We start from the raw sequence: 21,249 nt of genomic DNA, 5'->3' as shown, positions 1-21,249 counted from the left end.
TAAATTAAAATTAAATTTAAAAATATTTCAGATGTGGTCTCAGCAAGATGTGCCGTAATTGGAGAAAGGTTGTCTCTACCCTTGCACAAGGTAAAGATTATTGCTTTCATAATCTTCAGCAGAACCTGTACATTAACTCCCATACATTCACGGACATCTCACGCTAGAGCAGTGGTTCTCAACCTTTCTCTTTCCACTCCCATCCCACTTTACATCATCCCATTGCCATCGGGGCTCTGTGATTAGTAAGGGATTGCTTAAGGTGGGATGTGGGTGGGAAGGGAAGGTTGAGAATCACTGCTCTAGACCCAATTATTGCTGAAATATTTTGCTTGAGAAAAATTGTCATTGGTCCATTTCCTTTGGAGTTCTGAAACCGTGCACATAACGAGTCAATGAGGGACGATTAAAACAGTGGTTTTCAACCTTTTTCTTTCCACCCACATCCCACCTTAAGCAATCCCTTAACAATCACAGAGCACCGATGGCATAGGGAATACTTAAAGTGGTATGTGAATGGAAAGAAAAAGGTTGAGAACCACTGCGCTCGAGCTTTTGTCCTGGAACTCAGAGCTCCGATATGTTTGACTGAGACATTCACTCAACCAATGGTTGGATGAACTATTCACCCAATGAAAAAGTTCATTTCAGGCACTGCTCAACAGATTGTACACAGATGGTTCTCCTGCTAATGTTGTGCTGATTGAAGCAAATTTGAAAGCCACAGACTCTGTCAGTCAAAAGTATTATATCTCCTCCGAAAATATAATAAAATTCATCGGTTGTTCTGCCAAACAACAGTTTTCAGTCAAAATGTGCAGTCAGGACAAAGCCATGAAAGATGAACCAACAGAAAGATGAGAGTGAAACATGAAAGTCTGCAGATGCTGTGATTGCAGAAAAAACACACCGAAATGCTGGAAGAACTCAATGGGTCTTTTCAGCATCCATAGGAAACAAATATATATTCCCAATGTTTCGGGCCTGAGCCCTTCTTTAAGGACTAAGCCAGAAGTCTCAGAAAGTCTCAGAATTCAGACAGTGCTGGCTAGAGGAAGAATCCAGACAAATAAAAGGTTTTAATTGGATATGATAAGGGACAATGTAAAAATATATCACGTTTGTGTATAAGGAGACGTAAGGGAGAGACAGAGGTAGGGGAATGTGACGGAGGAGAAATTGAGGTGGGGGGGTTAATGAAAGCCAGAGATGTCAATATTAATGCCATCTGGTTTGAGCGCACCCAGTTGGAATTTGAAGTGTTGTTTCTCCAATTTACGGATGGTCTCAGTCTCGCCGTACATGACACCATGGGCTGACATGTCGGCAAGGGAAAGTGATGAGGAAATGAAATGGGTGGTCATTCACGGTATGGCGGTGAGCAGAGCTGAGATGCTCAAACAAAGCAATCGCACAGTCAGCGTCCGGTCTCTCCAATGTAGAGGAAACCACAAGAGGACAATTTTATGAGATAGTGCCAACATTGCTAGCATTAATTTTCCACTTCTTCTCCTGGAAAGACCCCAAGGTAGCCAGGTTCTCAGAGAAAGAAAATTATTAAAAGCAGATGGATGCAAATTTCTTCTCATCTGACCTAAGAATGTATCTTGAATCTCTCAAAAGCAGCTCTATTTTCCTGATCAACTGGCTTGGCCACTGCACTCCATTTGATCACAGTGCCTGGAATGCCTGGCAGGAATCACTTGTGTCAGTCCCACAGAAACATCTCTGCTGCAGATAATCAATCATTTTATTCATTTGAGACAGATGTTTTTTTGAGATCCTCTAAGATAATGGGTCACTTCCCACATCACAGAGTCTGTCCCCTCAGTGAAACCAGACATCGATGATGAAATTCACCCTTGGTCTCAATAAGCCAACACAGGTTTGAATTGAAGAGTGTCTGATGATCAGACCCTCAAACCTGCACAGAATAAACACAGTGCCATTGCTGGACCCCATGGTAAAGGTGGGGCTGCCACAGACCCAGAGGAAGAGGAGACACAGGGCACTCATCGGGGTCCTACCGCTCAGCCTTTACACCAATGGCCCTGGGCAGTTGTAAATGGCCCGCGGAAGGGGCTGGAGGCATTTATTATTGACATCTGAGAGCCTACAGGTGGGAGGAGGAAGGTCCATGCCCAAAATGGCGGCACCCACATTCGGCAGGCCAGACCATGAGGGCCTGGGGGGACAGCGGACTGGCACAGGTCACCAGAGTGGGAGAATATCCACCACTTCCCTCCTCACCACCCCCCACCCCCCACCAAGGAAAAGGTTAGGAGAGGACCACATTGCATTGAAGACCACGGCAGCAGACCAGCTAAGGAGTTGGGGGAGGCAATTGACTCACATCAGACTTCAGGCTGCTGGAGAATGGCTCGTGGGAACCGGACGTTGGGGTTGGAGCTGTGAGGGGGCCGATGGTGAGCAGGGGCTCCTGAAAGGCCTCGGCACTGATAGTTTTGGGTTGGAGCCTGGGGCTGAGGAGGGTGACTCAGGTACCTGGAAAACTGTTGGACTGGCCACAGAGGTTATGGGGTGCAGAAGGTAGCGGCAGCAGAGGAGGTGGGGGATCAACAGACATTCAATGACCATGAAGGAACATTTTCTTGCTTCTTGTAAAAACACAAAATGCTGGAGAAACTCAGTCAGTCAAACACTGTCCTTCAAAGGTAAAAAAATACATAACCGACATTTCAGGCTTGAGCCCTTCATCAAAGGTGATTGAGCTCTACATGAAGGAACCTGTTTGACCAGCTGAGCTTCAACCATTGTGTCTGCAGATTTTCATGATTTATTTCTCTTTTGCTTCTTGTTCTCTTCTTGGTGGAGGGACTGAACCAGTGGAGCTTTGTATGCCTTTACTGGAAAACAAAAAGGAACTCATTTTGTTCATTACGAACAGGACAATGAAAGATCCTGACTCTGAACCAGTGGTCAGCAGGCACCATGGAACCAACCTTGCCCTCCCATTTGTGGAGCACTGGAGTTGTTTGCCACTGTGCAAGCACCATTGGCAATAAGATTTTTTTTGTTCAAAACATCACAGGAAGGAAATTGCAACATTCATCCACGACTTCACTGTGTACTGCTAGAATATTCTGGCTGATAAAGCATCACAGACACAAATACATCAATTTACATGCCCTCCATAACGTTTGGGACAAAGACACTTTTTTCCCTTTAATTGCCCCTGTGTTTCACAGTTTTAAATTTGCAATCAAACAATTCCCATGTGCTTAAAGTGCACATTCCAGATTTTATTCAAGGTTATTTGTATGCATTTTGGTTTGACTATGTAGAAATTACAACACTTTAAAACATAGTCCCATCATTGCAGGGCACATAATGTGTGGGACATTTGGCTTCACAGGTGTTTGTGAGTACTCAGGTATTGTTGCGGGTATAAGAGAGCCAGGCTTGCTTCTAAGCTTTGATTGTCTTTGGGGTCTTTAGCTGCCCTTTTTCAACATGAGGACTAGAGTTGAGCCAAAGTCAAAGAAGCCATTATGAGGCTGAAAAATAAGAATAAAATAGTAAACAAAATTATCCAAATGTTAGGATTACCAAAATGAACAGTTTGGAACATCATTAAGATGGACTGGTATTCCATGGAAGATCCTGCTGGTGACTGAAGAATTCTCATCATAATGAAGAAAAATTCCAAACACTCTTCAGGAGGAAGGTGCGGACATGTCGATGATTACTGTCTACAAAAGACTTCATGAATGGAAATACAGAGGCCTCACTGCAAGATGCAAACCATGACAAAGGTGGGATGCTTTGGATCTTGGGTAGTTCCTTTCGACCTCCACACTTTGCTCTTGCCATCACTCTGATACAGTTAATTTTGATCTCATCTGTCCACAAGATCTTTTCCGGAATTCTGCAGGTTCCTTTAAATACTTGGTAAAATGTAATCTAGTCATCCTGTTTCTGTGGCTTACTAGTGATTTGCATCTTGTAGTGTTGCCTCTGTACTTCTGTTCATGAAGTTCTCTGCAGATAATAGTCATTAAGACCTGAAGTTGTTATGATGAGAATTCTCCTGAAATCAGCCGTGAAGTTCTTCCTTGGAATACCAGTCGCTTTGCGATTACTGAGCAGCTCAACAGTACACATTTTCTTATTCACGATGTTCCAAACTGTTGAATTTTATAATCCTAAGGTTTGGACAATGTCTCTTACTGTTTTATTCTCATTTTTCAGCATTATCATGGCTTCTGTGATTAGCACAACTCTGGTCTTCATGCTGAAAACTGGCAAAAACAGACTCCAGAGGTGATCAAAAGCTTCAAAGCAAGCCTAGCTCTTTTATACCTGCACCAATGAAGGAATCAATCCTTTGGATGTCAACTGAATCAAAAACATTAATTTTTCAAAGGAACTCTCCAACTGAAGGCAGGCTCAGCTTTTAGAAAATGTTATAATGTGTTTTCAAGTCGCTTTGTGGATGAGGAAATATGCTGGTAATTCCGGACTTTTAACAAGAATGCCTCCACAGTGGCAAGATGGCATAGAGGGCAGATGTGCAATCCTACTCCTCCTCAGCCAATTTTTTAAACACCCATCTTTAAATTTTATCTAAGTGAATAAAAATTATATTTTTATTTCAGTGAATATTACTAACTCACAATGGCGACTAATATTTTAAAAAAATGAAAGCTCAATTACAGAAGAAACTACTTTTTAAAAGTGCTGAAGAATTGAGGCCTACCTGTCCAGATGAAGCCACGGAATTGTTGTTTGGAACCTCCAAGGCACAGAGAACTCCTGCCAGGCTAAGTATTACACCAGCACCGACCTTGTCTCCGACATGGCGCCGGCATGTTGACAAGCTTGGCCGGTGTTGATTCGCGCGTTCACGATATTGGACATCCAGCCGACCCGGCTGGGAGAAGGGCCCTTGAGCCCGCGTTGCCATCGGGTGAACCGGGGATGCACAGAATGGCATTGGAAACTGCCTCTGCGTGGTCCCTGCGGGGCATGCGAGGTGCCTGCAGGGTCTGTGAATTATTGGACCATGTGTGAGCTGTGGGGGGGTGTATAAACCCGGAGCCACATCGTGAAAGGCCCGATAATGTTGGAAGAAGAAGGACTTACCTTTAACGAGCAGTTCACAGGAACAATTGGAGGTGGTGTCTAGAGAAGGTAGGCCTCAAGATGTGGAACTGGAATCTGGAATGGAGTCTGTTTGTACAGTTTTGGAAATGATTGCTTATCATATGGACACTATATCTAAACAAATGACTCGAGGGTTTTTGGAAGTGACAACTAAAATATATAATATGTCTGAAGATATGTCTACACTTAAGAGGGATCTAACATATTAAATCAGTGGATACAGTGCAGGAACATTTTTTTTAAATTGAAACAGCATTTTCTGAATGTAAAGTTCAAGTTGTACGTAATAAGGAAAAAATAGAGAAGTGGAAGATTAGTTTGTGGATTGGGGAATCCAGAAGAAAGACTAACTGAAAAAAATTGACTCATTGGAAAATCAATGTTGGAGAAATAATGTGAAAATTGTGTGTCTTCCAGAAGACATTGAAGGGTCTGATCCAATAGAATTTTTTTAAGAATTGGATCTCTGAGGTGTTGGGTAAAGAGTTTTTCTTGGGAGGTCTAGTATTGGAGAGGGCACATAGAGCATTACAAAATAAACCATTACCGGGACAACCACCACGGGCGGTCTTAGTTCGGTGCCTGAACTATCAAGACAGAGAAATGATACTACGGTTGGCGGTACAGAAGGCATAACAAAGTCAATCTCCAATGATAATTCAAAATAATAGAATAATTTTTTATCCAGATTGGACTCAAGAAATTATTAGGCGCCCACGGGAGTTTAATTCAGCTAAAGAGGTACTGTGGCGGAAGGGTTATTTGCTTTTCGATACCCTGCTGTGTTAAAAGTCTTTTATGGTAACTTTCAATCACAATTTTTTGAGAATGACCATGACGCATCAATTTTTGCTAATTCATGACCAGATTTATGAGGACATGGAAGAGTTTCGCCACTGTCGCCTAAAAAGAGGGCAAATGGAAATGGAAATGGGCAGAATGGGAAGAATGGGAAAAATGGAAAGAGGTTTTAACACAGTCTTATTGACAATGAAGACCCGGAACAATCATTGAGAATAGAGTCATTGGGTTGAATATAGTTACAGTACTGAATTGTATTAATATGAATGATGTATTTCTGGCTGGGGGAGGGGGTCGATAGCACTGAAATCTTTGATAGTCATCTGCCACTAGTGGGGTTTACCATACCCAGTATTTTAGGGCATTACTACCTTTAGGTAGTGTTTCTTTTTTGGGGGGGAAATAATTAAATTTTTCTATACATATATATATTCTTTTTAAAAATATATTTAGGGGAGGGAGAAAAAAATGTATGCCTCCACAGAGTTCTCCAAACCCGCTCCCCCACCCCCCCCACACCCGTCCCTCATATTAAAAACTAACCGCACAGTAAACCAGGTACTTTTGGTCCCTCAGCCCGCACCACCCAAATGACCATTTAACCTCCTTAATCAAGCACATCATTGGAATGTGGGAGGATGCCAGAGCCCTTGGTGGAAACCCAAAGAGAGATGAGGAGAACACATCAATTCCTCAAGGACAGAACCCAGACTGTTGGCGATCGTCACTTCAAGGCAGAGGTTACATTCTACTAGATTGAACAGGCATGCCACAGAGTCAGCTATCTGCCCATTAACTCAACTGTGCATGATAAGGATCAAAGCAACTGCTTGACGAGGAGATGGAGGCATCAATTCCCGATTCTAATGAAATAGTCCATCCAGGATTGTGATTGGGCATTCGGTCAGGAAAGGACATCGAGGGGCCATGCTAGCAAACAGCTGAACAACTTTCCTTCATGGAACCCAGCCATGCGGAATGGCCAGTTGATAGATGTAACCAATTGGCTGCTACCACTTGTGGAAGTATTTCACATGAAAGAATTAAAACAATAGAAATTTGTCAATTTAAAAGGATGTATTACATTATATTGCTCTTTTCACACTCTCGGAATTTCTCAAACTACAGCCAATGAAGTAACGTTTTGAAGTACCCTCTCTGTTGATAATAAAAACAATGGGAGAATGAGAGAGAATTTTCAAATTAACATTAGGCGAACATTGTCTGTGAAATTTGTCATCTTTTGTATTTTCCTTTCAGAGACATTAATGATAGTCTTTCAAATCACTATTAAACAAAATGTCAGCTGTTAGTTCCAGAAATACCCCCAAAACAATGGCATGGTTCAGTGAATATATTCATTATTCTAATCTAGGTTCAAAAAAATATGCAATTAAAATGTCAAACTTATTAAATTAATAAAGGTTAGCTTAAACTTCCAGAATATTCTTTAAATTCTATTGTCTTCCACTGCCAATTGGTATTTAACAAGTGTAATTTTTATTCATTACCCATACAGACATTAGGTAAAGGCGAAGGTTCCATTATTGTCACGTCATACTACATTTAGAACGTAACATACATGAAATTCTTTAAATTTAGTCTGCCTTAAGGAAGACAGAGAGTCACCACTTTGTCCAGCGCCCCTCACAAAAACCTACAGCACCTGGTGTTCTGTGGTGGTCTCCCCTCCAAGTCCTGACCAGTCTCGTCCTGTGCTTAGCTTCCGATATCAGACAATCTCAAGCGTATTCAGGCTATTAGGATTTTGATGTTAAACCAGATTTGTACCAGATTCAGTATTAGAAACAGAGACAAATGAGTCCTTGAAAGGTTTTAAATTTAGACATACAGCACTACCTTTAGGGCCGTTTTGGCTCACCTATAACCACTGGGATATTTTGAATGGTGGGAGGAAATCGGAGACCCCAGGGAAAACCCAAGCAAAGCACACATAGGGAGAATGTACAAAGTCCTTACAGACAACGCGGGATTTGAACCCTGGCACTGTAAAGGTGTTGCACTAACCACTACGCCAACCGTGCCGCCCTCAAGAATTTTTCATATCTATTCTGTTGGACCTTTCCTACCTCTTTCTGTTCACTGACTTCTTACTGAGAAAGCAGTCAAAAATCTCCAGGCATCTTCCAAAACTGCCAATTGATCAAGCCTGAAGTGTTAGCTGCTTTTTTTCTATGTGTCTAAGAGTCTCTTAAATGTCCCCAATGATTCAGCTTCCACCATTCACCATTCACAATTGTCTATGTAAAAAAAACCCTGATGTCTCCCCTAAACCTCCATCCCTTCACTTTGAACACACGTCCTCTGGTGTTTGCTGGTCCTGCACTAGAAAACAGGTGTGGGTTGTCCACCTTATCTATGCCTCTCATATTCTTGTAGTCCTCCATCAAGACTCCTCTTATCCTTCTACATTCCAAAGAGAAAAGTCCCAACTCTGCTAACCTTGCCTCATCAGACATTTCCCAATCCAGGCAACATCCTGGTAAATCTCCTCTGCATCCTCTCCATAGCTTCCACATCCTTCCTGTAATGAGGTGACCAGAACAGTGTCTCACCAGTGATTTGTAGTTGTAAGATGACCTCTCTGCTCCTGAATTCAATCCCTCTATTAATGAAGCCCAGCATTCCATGGGCCTTGTTAACTATCCTATGAATCTGTGCAGCGACCTTGAGGGATGTATGGATTTGAACTCCAAGGTCCCTCTGTTCATTCACACTCTTAAGTGACCAATCATTAACCTTGAACTCAGCCTTCTGGTTGGTCCTTCCAAAATGCATCACCTCACACTTATATGGATTGAAATCCATCTGCCACCTTTCTGCCCAACTCTGCATCCTGTCTATATCCTTTTGTAACCTTCAGCAACATTCAGCTCTATCCACAACCTCTCCAACCTTCATATCATCCACAAACTTACTGACCCATCCTTCCACCTCTTCATCCAGGTCACTTATAAAAATCACAAAGGGCAGTGGTCGCAGAACAGATCCTTGCGACACTCCACTAGTCACCAACCACCGGGCGGAATATTTTCCTTCTACTACTACTCTCTGCTTTCTTCCTGCAAGCCAATTTTTTAATTGATACAAATAAGGTTCCACTGATCCTGTGCCTCATAACTTTCTGGATGAGTCTCTCGTGGGGGGACCTTGTCAAATGCCTTGCTAAAATCCATGTAGACCACATCTACCATGTTACCCTCATCAATTTATTTGGTTTACCTAATCAAAACACTCAATTAGACTCATGAGGCACGGCCTTCCCTTCACAAAGCCATGCTGATTATCCTTCTCCAAATGCTCAGATGCTATACTTAAGAATCCTCTCCATTAGTTTGAACACCACTGACACAAGACTCACCAGTCTATAATTCCCAAGATTCTCCATATTACCTTTTTTAAACATTCTCTGATCTTCTGGCACTTCCCCTGTGGCCAAAGAAGACAAAGATCATAGCTACTCCCCACCTATCACTTCTCACAGTAGCCCCACTTTCATTCTCATCATCTTTCTGTTCTTCACATACACCTCGAGTGACTTGGGGTTTTCCTTAATTCTACATGTCAAGGCCTTCTCATGCCCCCTTCGAGGTCTCCTAAGTCCTTTTTTAAGCTCATTCCTGGATACAATATACTTCTCATGAGCCCTTCCTATTTCTTGCTTTCTATATCTAATATATGCTTCCTTCTGATTCCCACGGCCCTGCCAAACTAGTTTAAACCCTCCCCAACAGCTCTAGCAAAACTGCCCACCAGGATATTGGTTCCCCTGCAGTTCAGGTACAGCCTGTCCTTTTTGTACCAGTCAGGCCTTTCCCCACAAGAGATCCCAATGATGCAGAAATCTGAACCCCTGCCCCTGGCACCTACCTTTCAGTCACGCATTCATCGGACACAACTTCCTGTTCCCAAGATGACCACCTTTGAGGCCCTGCCTTTTAAATTATTTCCCATCACCCTATAATCCTCTCTTCAAGACCTCATCCTTACACCTATCCATGTCATTGGTCTCCACGTGGACTACCATGTACAGCTGCTCATCCTCCTCCTCCAGAATGTTATGAACTCGATCAGAGGCCATGGCACCTGGGAGGCAAAATACCATCCTGATTGGCTGAGTATATCCTGCATTTTCTGCTTTTATTTAAGATCTGCAGTTTTTAAAAAAATTCTGGTAACACTACATTGCTTCCAATCACTCATTAGTGGTTGCACATGACCAGAGATGACAGTCCTTAAAGTGAAACAAGAACGTCTGGAGCTCATGGGGGTCAAGAGCAATATATATATATATATATATATATATATGTGTGTGTGTGTGTGTGTGTGTGTGTGTGTGTGTGTGTGTGTGTGTGTGTGTGTGTGTGTGTGTGTGTGTGTGTGTGTGTGTGTGTGTGTGTGTGTGTGTGTGTGTGTGCCAGCTTCAACATCAAACAGAAAAAAGCTGCGTCTTTGCACTAAATTAAGTAACAGCCAAGTTAATTAACTGTTAGCCTGTAATTCCCCCCCCTCCCCCTGACCACCCCTTCCTCCGCAGTTTTTTATTCAGGGTCCTGCTTGCTGTTTGCTCATCCACTGACAAAGGGCTCAGGCATGAAATGAGGTTACCTTTCACTTCTCATGGATACTAAGTTTCTCCAGTACTTTTGGGTATTGCGATTAGGACTGAAGCCTTTCTGGTGAGCAGGAAACTCAGCAATGCAAGTGGTGCAGTGGAAAACCACTCACAAACGTTTATTTTTTGGATACCAATTTACATCACATTTCTTGCTGGTGGACAGTGCAGGGAGAGAGCAAAGGCCCGAGAGAGGAGAGCAGGACTTAGGAGACCTCGAAGAGGGCATGAGAAGGCCTTGGTATGCAGAATTAAGGAAAACCCCCAAGGCGTTCTATGCCTATGTGAAGAAGAGAAGGATGATGAGAATGAAAGTGGGGCTGCTAAAGGATAAAGGAGGTAACATGTGCCTGGAGGTTGGGGAGGTCCTAAATGAATACTTTGCATCAGCATTCACCAGAGAAAAATACCTTGATCGTGGTAGGCCGCAATTGAATAGGCCTGTGTGCTGGACAATGTGGAGATTAAGGAAGTGGAAGTGTTTTTTCTTAAAGTCTGAAAATAGATGTCCTGAGGATTCCCTGGAGCAGTACGGTTAATGCATCATCATTACGGCACCAGCGCTCGGGATTGGGGTTCAAATGCCACCCTGTCTGAAAGGACTTTGTTCGTTCTTCCCATATCTGCGTAGGTTTCTTACGGGGCTCCGGTTTCTCCAAAACGTACTGGGGCTTGTAGGTTAATTGAGAGTAATTGGATGGCACGGGCTTGTGGGCCAAAATGGCCTGTTACCGTATTATATGTCTAAGAAAATTAATAGCGTTAACTATTTTATTGTTCCACAGCTGGCATTCTGCATTCAGATCCCAACACAAAGGTTAAGGAAATCCCATTCAACTGAGCAATAAATTATGAGCAAGTGAGTGAAATTCATAATGCTTATTGGAAACATGCATCCCCCTTCCGTATTGAAGAAACAATTCAAGGTATCCAGAAGAAGAGGGCAAAATGTTATTTAAAAATAATCTATTCCCACAGGAACAATACATATGACGTGTAAGTCCATAGAACACCTGGACACCTAGGCACCACAGAAGCTCATGGCATGGCCATGCAAACCTAGAAGTGTGCAACAAGTTAAGACTGAAGGAGAGGGATCAATAGGAAATGAACCATTCAATGAAACAACAGTAACACTAGCAAATATACTTTTCTTCAAGCCCTTTCTATTTAGGTCATGATAATATTTTCAGAAGGTGTGATCTAACATAGCCAAGAATCACAATGGGCATCTTGAGCTCAGAGACGCATCCCATTTCCACTCTGACGAGTCTGATCTCGGCTTTCTTCACTGCCAGAATATGGTCCAAGGCAAATGAAAGGAACAACATCCCATTTTCTCCCAGAGTCATCGATTATCAATTGAATGAATGGTTTGGACATTGAATTTTACAGTTTTAGGTCACCCACGCAGCACATGCTCCTTTCTCTCCTGATCCACTCAAGTTCTCTCACACCTTTCTTTTCATTGCACACCAGCCCAGTGCCTTTCTGCCACCTGGTACTACCTGCTGATCACCAATACATTTTGCCTTAGCCTCCCACCCTGAACAGGTTTCCTTTGTCGATCATCCCTCCCATATCCTGTAGCACTTCTCAGCTTCCTTACTGATAATAGTCCACTACCAACAGCCTATCACTTCCCAGCCTTCATCTGTTCCACTCTCCCCTCCTCCACCTGCCTTCATCTGCCCCTTCATCTCCCACCTTTCCTGGTCCACCTTCTAGTCACCATCTCATCCCTCCATCCCACCTTACAATTGGCTATCTCCCCTCAACACTCTCAAATCAATTCAAGTTTATTGTCATCTGAAAGCGCTAGTACAACCTCACAAAACAGCATTCTCTGGTCCTCGGTGCAACACATGCAGACACACAAGCAGACATATATCTATATAAATAAATAAATAGATATTGCCTTGCTCAAATGACGGTCTTGGGTGATTAGTGAGAGCAGCTCCTTTGGTCATTCAGCATTCTCACTGTCCGTGGGAAGAAGCTAGTGATGCTGGCTCTGATATTCCTGTATCTCTTCCCCATCAGGAGTAGCTGAAAGATGTTATGTGCGAGGTGGAAGGGGTCCTCAATGATATTGTACATCCTTTTCAGACAACGATCACTTTAGATCATGTTGATGGTAGGTGAGGGAAAGTCTCTGCTGCTATTATGGTCCTGTGGATTTACCTGCAATCCATTTCTCTGCAGCAACCTCACCCACACGGTGATGCAACCAGCTAGGATGCTCTCAATAAAGCTCCTATAGAAGGTTGACATAATGGCGGCCGGTAGCCTTGCCCTCTTCAGTCTTCTCAGGAAGTACAGTCGCTGACAAGTGGGAAAATGTTGAGTGTCCACAATAGGTCACTAGATAAGGGATCTCCAAGGAACTTGGTACTCTCCACTCTCTCTACTACAGAGTTGATGTTGCGTAGTGGAGGGTGGTCGTTCCTGGTCTTCCTGAAGTCCACAATCATCTCTTTTGTCTTGCCCACATTGAGACTCATATTGTTCCTCTCACACCATATCTCAAGATTTTCCACCTCTTCTCTGTAGAACCACTAGTTGTTGCTGATGAGGCCAATGACTGTTGGGTCATCTGCAAACTTGATGGCACTGTTGGAGCTGGTCCTGGTTGTGCAGTCATAGGTCAGTGGCGTGAACAGACCTGGTGCAGTGTCTCAACATGATTTAATTTTAATTTGTAAGTGCAGTGTGACAGCAGGCCGTCCCGAACACAACCTTGTGCCACCCAAATACACCAAGTGACCAAGTAACCTACTAAGCCCATACATCTTTGGAATATGGGAGGAAGCCGGAGCACTTGGAGGAAGACATGGAGAGAATGCACAAATTCCTGACAGATAGCAGGCATGTGGAGACTAGATCTCTTGCATTGTGACAACATCATTGTGTGAGGGTGGTCACAAGGTACAAGGCAGTAGGTGGAGAAGGGAAGGAGGGGACAGCAGGGAGGAGGGATGGCTGAGGGAAGGGAGGGATGATAACTGGAAAGGGGAAGGGAAGGGGTGAGGAGGAAGAGGAAGCAGATAAGCAGAAACCGGAGGTTTATGTAAATGCCATCCAGCTGGAGGGTGCCCAGACAGAACATAATTTATCCTTTTACCTTTTCTCTTTTGAGTCATGCAGCAGAGGGTTGGAACTGGAGTATGTTGGCCATGTTGTCTTTCAGAACTGGCTCCATTTGCCTACAATTGACCCCATCACTCTAAACTGTGCCTATCCATGGATTATCCTCAATGTACCCATTCTACAGCATCCCACGGTAGCTGCGTTCCATGGACCGTCTACATGAAAATGTTGTCCCTCAGGTCCCTTTTAATTCTTTCCACTCTCTCACCTTAGACCAATGTTCACCTGTTTTAAACCTCTGCCCTGCTGTAAAGATTGTGATTTCCTGATTCGATTGCCCTTGATAAGGTCATCTCAGCTTCTATCTCACTCCAGGAAACAATGATCCTCACCTATCGATGTTACAACAAGACATTGAGCAGAATCAGGGCATAGGTTGCTCTGCCTTTCGATCATGGGCGATTTATTTTTCTCTCTCAACCCAATCCTCCTGTCTTCTCCCCATAATTTTTTTTTAAAACCCCTATGAATCAAGAGCCTTCCAAACCCTGCTTTTAACCTACCCAGTGACTGGACCTCCACAGGCGTTTATGACAATGAATTCCACAGATTCACCTCCCTCAGGCTGAAGAAACTTATCCGCTCCTTTCTAAAGGGGCACCCCCCTTCTGAGGCTGTGCCTATGTCTCCTTCTAACTCAAGCCCTCCAGTCTCAGTAACATCTTCATCAATCAGTTTTCCACCCTGCATAGCATTCTTTGTTAAACAGGCCAATGAAAACTGCACGTTATCTAGAAATCAGCTGATGAATTGTTGGGGTGAGGGTGGAATACTGCCGGAATAGGCTTTATTTATTTATTCATGTAAAATCACATCTCCCATCTTGCCACAATGCCTGGTGACAAATACTTGCTGTAGTTAAGTGTTCCTAAAGTATTAAATCTTCACATCAGTTTACCATAATCTCAGAATTTACAACTAAACTAATTATTAACAAAATAGCGTATATTTCAGTGTTCACGTTGAGTCATGAAACCCTAAAGAATTTCTCAAAAAGGTGAGATTGACTTATACACTGGATATACTTTTGAGACCTTAAATTCACTGAAAAGAAAAACCAGATTGACATCAATTTGATGTATAAGTCAATGCTGAAAGCACCTCCCCATCGCTGCTCCCTGATACCACTGGGCGCCACCTTAACCGCTCCTATATGGGACCCTAAGGTTACCGTTGCTGCTCCTGCCTGGTAGGCTGAGGTTCCTGCTCTGGCGCTCCAGGTCTCTGGGCTGTCGCCACTGCTAACCGGTAGGCCAAGGTCTCTGCTCTCGCTTGGAACTTTATCTTAGCACTCCAGCTCATTGGGCCGTCGCTGCTGATGTCTGGTAGGTCAAGGTTTCTGCTCCTGCTGGGACCATGATGTCGGTGCCCCAGCTCTGTGGACCATCGCTATTGCTGCCCGGTAGGAAGAGGTGTTTTTCCTTTTACTTACTTAATTATACTTGCAATTGGGGTGTTTTAAGATATTCTGGGTTGTTTCTGGGAGCCCAGACAGCCCGAAAAATGGGGGTCAACTTATACACCGATATACCATAAAAACCTTGGGGGTCGACATATGCTGGTCGACTTACACGCCAAAATATACGGTAGTTGGGTTCAATATCTATTCTAAAGATGGTGAGAATCTGTCAACCTACAATATTGTATTACACTATATAAAAAAATCGAGAATTTATGTGCAAATCAATAAGATCATAACAGAATAAGTGCTTTGAGAAAAATAGGGAAGAAAATAAAAGTCAGTGATCCCTGCAGAACATTTCTGAGAAAGGAAAGTAGTCATTTACAATCTCTTGAATGTATCCTGCCCCAAGGGTTTAACCGACTAGGTTTCAAGTTGGTCTCTGAGTGGACATCAGCGGATATAAATTTTATCTCAATGAGTGCAGCTTCTCACAGCCAAAGAAGCTGGAAAGAAAATATATGCGCACTCTGCAGAACCTGAACCAACAGAAAGATGATTGCGGAGAAAGCCTGATGAAATAACAAAGCTTTTCCAGCATTTCAAAAGACATTTGAGTGAGTACAAAGGTATAAAAATAGCCACATGATATGCCCATTATGACTCAGACAATGCGAAAAGGAAGTAAAGAAAAACTGACAGCAATGTACTCTCTGCTCATCTAACTTAGTGTGCAGATTTCATTGCATACTCTACAGTCAATCATCCTTTCAGAACAAGGATAACTGTAAATTGAATGACAACTGTGCTCCATTTGAACCACAAAAATGATCCTGAGCTCCAGGTCACCTGATGTTTGAATTCTTCATTGCTTTCTCTCTCAGATGCTTTGGTCCATAACTTCACACCAGTTCACACAATTCGACTCGAGCTCCAAGCACAAAGTTTCTTTCTTTTTTTTGGTACTTTATCAGCTTATGCCCTCTGATAACTTCAGCTAGGAAACATGATGTTCATTTTCTCTCTGTGAGCCGATGCTGCAACAACTGATGGGTTCACTGATCAGTTCTTCCAAAGACTTTGAGGGTTGGTTCTGGAGCTAGAACTTTTCAATCAGGACGGCTGATGGGTGTGATCTGATGCCAACTTCTCACAAGGACATTTTCTTCCTTAACATTCTGAGTGGAAAATTAGGAGTGAGGAGTTTCTCATCATTTGAAAATGGAGGTCTTCAGGACTTTGAAAGAGACAGTACAGATTGTTTCCATTTGTTGGAAGGAACAAAATGGGAGACAACCAATATTTATTATATTTGAAATTCATCAGGTAAGTGAGTGGGGGAGGGGGGGAACTTCTTAACAAAAGGGAAAAGAGGGAAAGGGAATTATTTTAATTTAGACAAACAACGTGGTAACAGGCTATTTCAGCCCACCAGCCCATCCCACCCAATTGGCCTACAACCCTTGGTGCATTTCGAATGGTGGACGGAAACCAGAGCCCCTGGGGAAAACCCACACAGACACAGACAGAACATACCCCCTCCTTACAGAGAGCACCAGATTCGAACCCTGGTCCTGATCGCTGGTGCACTAATCATGCTATCCATCATCTCAAAAGTTCCTTATATTGACACGTGATAATTCATTAAAAATATAATAGTGATGGATATACTTTTGTCTGCCATAAGGCAAGCAATGAGTTGCCATGTGCATTTGCCCAGCGCTCCTAACAGGAGAAAGGAAAGCAAAAGAGAGTCTCTTCAGAGATGCTGAGTGTCTGTGGATTCGCCTCCAGTGCTCCCACTGCCTCTGCATCTGCACAGATCCCAGTTCAAGCCATTGGCAATCTGAGCTCCAGATCCAAACCTCTGATACGATCAAGAAGGCTTCAGTACTCAAGGCCCTTTGAGAGATCTTCTTGCCCTCAGCACCTTCTCAAATCCCATTCTGATACCTGGTTCCCATGAGCCAGTCTCTAGAAGCCTGAGTGAGTCTTTTGACTGCAGGTGACCAGCAGCCTGCTGCCTCTGCGGGTTCTTCAGCCGCTGAGCCCTTGCTAGTAACACATCCGTGGTTACTGTTCTGAAGGGTCACCTCCCATGCTTCTCCTTGAGTACCCTGTGCCAGTCCGCTGCTCCCCTGGTGCCTGCACCCCTCGAGGCCCGCTGCTCAGCACAGGTGATGCCATCCTGGGCACAAACCCTGTGGTTGCAGGTTTTAAAAATAAATCCTCCTTTAACAGGCCTTTTAAACCCGATGTGCAGCCATTGGTGGAAAGACCCTGCAGAGCTATGTTTCTGCTCCCGACTCTCCCAGGTTCACACCAGCGGCAACATTGCCATAACAGCAGATCTGGCAGGGCCGTCATCTTTTTTTGTGGCAGGCAGCGATGAAGAAGAATTCAGGTGAGTTTGTGAGGGCAAAAGGGTTGTGGAGAAGGATGGGTTGAGGCTCTTGAAATAGTAAGTTCAACATGGCTATGATTCGACATACAATAGTTGCAAGGAGGATGTCATGTTAGAACAAGTTCAGATTTAGACAAATGCAGCACGGTAACAAGCCATTTGGCCCACAAGTCCATGCCACCCAATTTACACCCCATTAACTACAACCCCTGGTACGTCTCGAATGGCGGAAGGAAACCGGAGCCCCCCGGGGAAAACCCGCACAGACACTGGGAGAACGTGCAAACTCCTTACAGACAGCGTGGGATTTGAACCCCTGTCCCGATCGATGGCATTGCGCTATCTGCTATGTCAACTGTGCTGCCCTCAGGGTGAGGTATAATGTGCTTCCACAGTTAAGGATTCCCTAGGCACAAGGGCACTCAGCTCCATGAAAAAAGTAACCAATGAATATGCACCACTTTGACAGGAGAGAGAGAAAAGGAAAAGTAAAACTGGATAAATCATTGAAAAAAGTTTTTAAAATCATATATTCAAATTGATTGAAATGTTATGTATGAGAAATTATTAATATCTCATCCATTGAAGTTACTCGGTTGATATCCCCTAAATAGCATTCCTCAATATATTTTTTTTCATTCAGCACCTAAGAACAGAAAATATTTCCCAGCATTCAGAGACTTAGGTGACAATTCAAAAAGAACTTGACCACGGCTTGAACCACAAACATTTCCAGCTCTGTAAAGAAATAAGATCAAAGCTGCTTCTTTCAAGGTTATGTGAATAAAAGCTATAACAATGAAATGTTTATTTTGACACACAAATTGCTCATTTTTATGCTTCCAATTCTGCATTACAGCTATTTTCCCATAAATTCACTCAGAATACCATTACAATGTTTTATCCAAGCACATGATTATTGGCATCTTGAGAAACCACTCCCTTCATCTCCACATGCCTTCTGCTCTCTCGTCTCCAATTCGCCTTCTGGTCACTTCAACAAATTTCCTCCGTAAACCAGCCTTGCAGAATTTTGCCCTCCTTATAGAATCTGTGTAGAGTGCACCTTTCTTGCAAGCATTTAGTTTCACAGACCTCTGTAGGGTTTTTTTATTTGCACTGCTAATAAGTGATAATTCTGCCTTGCTTGCAGATAAAAATAATCTCAGGGTTGTATGTGATTTCAGGTGTGCAATCTGACAATAGATCTGAAATCTGAATCTGGTCTATTTCTTAAACTGTCAATTTTCACTTCATAATTCACGTTTCTTCCATTGTATCTAGTTATGATTGACTACTGTACATATGGAGATGGCCCGCCCACTTATGACTCATACCCTATGATTCTTCCCCCGTGGTCCTGGGCCATAAAGGTCGAGCCATCTCTCCCTTCCTGCCATTCCTATACCTGGATCCAGACCAGCAAGATTCTTCTGTACATTAAAGCCTATCGTTCCCTCAGCCTAGTCTTGGTGGTTACTGGTAGTGCACTACACAGATGGTGTTCTATTCTAAAATCCTGCAACTTCTGGAACAGTGCCCGAGTTGGCGGCACCTGTACACAGCAGAAGAAGAAGCAGAGGAGACCATCCAACAGAACAGTGACCAGGGCAGTGAACCAGTGAGGGGCTCAATGGCTGAAGGACCCACACAGGCTGCTGGAGACTGGCTCATGGGGATCAGGTATTGGAGCCAGGATTCAAGAGGCCCTGAAGGGTTCCCGAAAGTCCTTGGGCACTGAAGGTTTTTTCATCATGAGCTTTGTATCTCGAGCTAGGGTGGCCGTTGAATCGAACAGGAGTCGGGGGCACTGGAGATGAATCTACAGACTTCTCTTTCTCTCTTACTGTAAGAGGTGCTGGGTAACATGAATGGCGACTGCTTGCCTGACTTATTGCAGTCAGGAAGCAATTGTGTGTAATATTATGTGTTCTCTGTACTATCATGAAAATATAGGAATCTGGAATAATACCGCTGTCAACTGAGATCTTGAATATCGTAAAACAGAGGGAAGGAGCAGAGAGCTTGTGAGAATATACATCACAAAGTAATTTGAACCGTTCTAAGGGAAGAATATGAAGGTCCAAAGAAAAGTCTTGCTAAAATGAAATGAGGGATTTTGACTATAAGATTCCTATTAAGAAGCTGGGATTTTTCTCCTTGGATTGAGAATAGATTTGGAAATAAACTGTTCAAAGACAAGGGAACACATATTAGAATCAGAATCTATTGTCATGAGCATGTCACATGATGTGTTGTTTTGCAGCAGCGTTACAATGGAAATACATGATGAAAACAAATAAATAGTGCAAGAAAATAGGAGTGAGGTCACGTCTGTGGTCCATTGTTCATTCAGAAATCGGAGAGTAGAAGGGAAGAATCTGTCCTCGTGGCACTGGGTGCTCATCTTCAGGGTCCTGTTCCTTTTTCCTCAAGATTGCCATGTGAAGAGGGAATGGCCTAGGTGGGGGGGGGGGGGGGGGGAGGGGGCATCCTTGAGGATAGAGGTTGCTTTCTTAAGACACCACCTCTTGTATAGGACAACGTTGGCCCATGATATCGCTGGCCGAATTACCTTTTTTTAAACTCCCTGGAGTTTTCTCCTGTCTTGTGCCATGGCACCTCCATACCAGGTAGGGTTGGCAGCAGAAACGAGTGTTGGTGGGGGGGTGAGGCATTAGGGTAACTGGGGTGGGGCACAGTCCAGCAGTAGCAAACCCACTCAGCGGATGGGGGGGGGATGCTGGTGTTGCCTACCTGTGTTGAACGTTAGATGTCAGTGATACTTGGCACACTCTCGCGACATGGGAAGAGGCATAGCGAGGTTTTACAGAGGCCTATGGGGCACTGCACCTCATAAGGGTGGGGGGCCATGCCTGTGAATACACCCCTCCCCCCTTAGCACCGACCCTGATACCAGGCAGTGAGGCAAGCAAACAGAATGCTCTCCCCGGTACACCTGGAGAGATTTTCGAGAGTCCTCAGTGGCATACCAAATCTCCTCCAACTCCTCACGAAGTATAGCTGAAGTCGAGCTTTCTTCAAAATTGCGTTGACATGGAGGCACCAGGTCGGATCCTCAGAGATGTTGACCCCCAGGAATTTGATTATTTGTATATTCAAAGTGATGGGCAAGAAACAAAAGGATTGGAAGATCATTTGAGATAAAATGCTGACAAAAGGAATTTGGTATATCTCAAGGACTGTGGAGAATGCAGAGATTTTTCCCAACAAATGTGAAACCCTCCTTCTGATCCATACTGATTTTGTAAAGTTGTTGGGAGTGTTCCTCTGCATAACAAATTGAGGTTGCTGTTTTAATCAATTTAACAATAAAACTGAATGTGCTTGTGAATACTGGAATGCCATTTCCCTTCTTGAATGCCCTCCCTGACTTTCGTTGTTCAGAAGAAAACTAATCTTTGCTAAATGCCATCTCACTGACTCTACACAAAGCCCTCAAACACATGGACAATAAAGACGCATACATCAGGAGGCTCTTTATTAACTGCAGTTTGGCATACCATCGCCATCCTCGAAATTGATCAGCAAGCTCCAAGACATGGGATTCAACACCCTACTGTGTAGTTGGATCCTGAATTTCCTCACCTCCCAATGACAATACATGAGGATTGGTTAAAAAACATCATCTCCACAATCTGCATCAGTAAAGGGACATTGCATGGCTGCGTTCTTAGCCCCCTACTCCACTTGCTTCACACCTGTGAC

At 43.6% G+C, this 21,249-nt stretch overlaps 1 protein-coding gene and 1 long non-coding RNA gene across 10 annotated transcripts in view; one reads left to right on the top strand and one right to left on the bottom strand.

Moving 5' to 3' along the window:
* Positions 1-21,249, bottom strand: part of LOC138738963 (limbic system-associated membrane protein-like) — a 1,544,776-nt gene that overhangs the window by 856,934 nt on the left and 666,593 nt on the right. The gene's annotated exons all lie outside the window — the stretch shown is intronic.
* On the top strand, positions 15,843-18,274 carry LOC138739861 (uncharacterized). Its single transcript, XR_011342490.1, has 3 exons — positions 15,843-16,442; positions 17,358-17,520; positions 18,164-18,274. It is a non-coding gene; the product is annotated as an uncharacterized lncRNA (long non-coding RNA).

Source organism: Narcine bancroftii, chromosome 7 (genome assembly GCF_036971445.1).
Source record: "Narcine bancroftii isolate sNarBan1 chromosome 7, sNarBan1.hap1, whole genome shotgun sequence".
NCBI classification, from domain to species: domain Eukaryota; kingdom Metazoa; phylum Chordata; class Chondrichthyes; order Torpediniformes; family Narcinidae; genus Narcine; species Narcine bancroftii.
This window is presented reverse-complemented; position numbering and strand designations above follow the sequence as displayed.